The sequence below is a fragment of the Propithecus coquereli genome, unplaced genomic scaffold, assembly GCF_000956105.1.
Source record: "Propithecus coquereli isolate 6110/MARCELLA unplaced genomic scaffold, Pcoq_1.0 Scaffold239, whole genome shotgun sequence".
Taxonomy (NCBI): Eukaryota; Metazoa; Chordata; class Mammalia; order Primates; family Indriidae; genus Propithecus; species Propithecus coquereli.
This window is the reverse complement of record NW_012147941.1, coordinates 1,675,126-1,677,896: the sequence shown is the minus strand read 5'-3', so window position 1 is coordinate 1,677,896 and position 2,771 is coordinate 1,675,126.

Sequence of the window (2,771 nt, the reverse complement as noted above, 5' to 3'; positions counted from 1 at the left end):
ACTACCTGATGCCATGGCATTCAAACTACAAACCAGAAGAAAAAATTGACAATTTCATGCCTTAGTCAGTTTTTCCCAAGATGTCAGAACAAGATTCAATGTTATAATGAGACTCTTACCCATCTTAATGCCTACCTTTTTCACTTGACAAGATAATGGTGTAATTGAAATTTCACAACAATTAGCTTCTGCTGGTAGCTTGACAGAACCTGACCTGAGAAATCCTTTAGTTCACCTAGTGGGTACCTTTGGCAGTATTTTTAAGACAACTATTGTTCACTCTCTGCTTTAAATCAACCCAGTCACGGGATACTGGGTGATAAAATCGCTCTATATTATGTATTGGCTAAATAAGGAAATGTCTGCGCTGCTGCTAATACTACATGCTGTACCTGGATAAATTCCTCTGGGGAAGCTGAGACCTAAATACACAAAATTAAAAAACCGGGCCATATGGTTACATCAGGTCTCACCTAATTCCCCTATTCATTTAATTTATTCAGTTGGTTGCCTTTCAGCCTAGGATCATGGCCCAAAACTATTATGCAAACTGAGATTATCATGTTACTAGTATTTTCCTTTTTAAACTCTGTACCTGTTATTTGTAAATTTCTACGGAAGTACAACTCCTAATAAAATAATGCTGGCCCAGTACTTTGAGATGACAGCCAATGCCTACGAAACAGATAAAATTGAACTTAACAATGGACTCTCGGTAGACTTAGCCAGAGAGCTCCTCCCTCCAAACCTCCCTTGTGGCTCAAATATGATGAAAAGGATTTTGACACTGACTTGTAGTTGCTAAACACTCCCTCCAATGTGAGACCAGACTAACAACCCAGGAAATGTCCAACCTGGCACTGAGGGACAATCAAAACCTAACTACAGGATGATTGATCAGTCATGCTTTTGGAGAAGATCTTGATCAAAAGGGGAAAAGATAAAAGTTGCCAGAATCGAAATGGAGTCACTTGTGTTAAAAACCTTGACAAATGGACCGGGGGTAGGCCACAAAAGGAGGACTCTCATGCACAAGTGCCTGATAGCAAGAACTGTCACAAAAGACTCTGCAAAAACCAAAACCTTGCAGAAAGGCCACCAAAACTTTACATAAAGAAATACGTCTGGGCCGGGCACGGTGGCTCACGCCTGTAATCCTAGCACTCTGGGAGGCCGAGGCGGGTGGATTGCTCAAGGTCAGGAGTTCGAGACCAGCCTGAGCAAGAGCCAGACCCCCATCTCTACTAAAAATAGAAAGAAATGATCTGGACAACTAAAAAAATATATATAGAAAAAATTAGCCGGGCATGGTGGCGCATGCCTGTAGTCCCAGCTACTCGGGAGGCTGAGGCAGTAGGATCGCTTGAGCCCAGGAGTTTGAGGTTGCTGTGAGCTAGGCTGAAGCCACGGCACTCTAGCCCGGGCAACAGAGTGAGACCCTGTCTCAAAAAAAAAAAAAGAAATACATCTGTAAGGATGTCTGCCCAGCAACTACCTGTCCAACCCTGGACTGGCACCATGCTTGTTTTTGATCCCTGTAGCCAAGGATATTTATCTTAAAACCGTCACGTAAGCCTCCTCATCTTTCGTTTAAAAACCTTTGTCTTCCTTTACCTCCCTGAATAAGCACATAGTTTGCTATGGCATACATATTCCCATTGCAACGCCCACATAAATATAATTTCCTTTTAGAGAGTCTCTATCTGTTACTTAAGTTGACAGCTGGAATTCTGCCGGTATCTTAAATATCCCTCACTATCTGAATCTATTTGGGTCCTGCATTTGAATGGTGAGTTCTGAGGCAAGGGTACTCATGTCACCTTAGTTTAATTAAGGAGAAATAAACAAAACCTGGGATGTTTGCAGGACCTGGGACAAATATATAAATGGAGGCTCACTTACCACATGTCTAAATATTTAAAAACTGTAAATCAAGATAGTAAAATTATTACATCAAAATATATCCTATCTTCACATCATAACAAATATACCTTCATAAAGACAAAATGAAAAATACATGTTGAGCTGGGTGTGGTGGCTCACACCTGTAATCCCAGCACTTGGGAGGCCCAGGCAGAAGGATCGCTTGAGGCCAAGGGTTGAAGACCTGGGCCACAAAATGAGACCCTGTCTCTACAGAAAATTAGCTCCTCCTATATCCTGCTGAATATGTATACTTGGCCAACCCAGTCAGCTTAAATTCCCGTCTTACCCTTCCCTCCTTTGTACTCCTTCAAAGTGCCTGTTTTTGATTTCTGCCAGAGGCTACACTTTCCAGCCTGTCAATGTGGCCACTTTGCAGGCAACAACACTTTATAAGAAATGTTCTCCTTTCCAAATTTATAGATCTTATGATTTTTTTAGAGATGGGGTCCCACTATATAGCCCAGGCTGGTCTCCAACTCCTGGCCTCAAGTGATCCTCCCACCTTGGCCTCCCAAAGTTCTGGAGTCACAGTCTTGAGCCACTGCACCTAGCCAGTGTCTAGTTCCACGTTCTTGTCTCTCTCCCTCCCTCAGCATCCTTCTTAGGTCACACTTGGGTCTTGTGATTCTTAAGTTGACAGTGTACACCTATAGGTTGTTTTTTTTTGAGACAGTATCTTACTCTGTTGTCTGGGCTAGAGTACAATGGCATCATCATAGCTCACTGCAGCCTCCAACTCCTGGGCTCAAGTGATCTTTCTGCCTCACCTCCTGAGTAGCTGGGACTACAGGCATGTGACACCATGCCCGGCTAATTTTTCTACCTTAATTTTTTTTTTTTTTTTT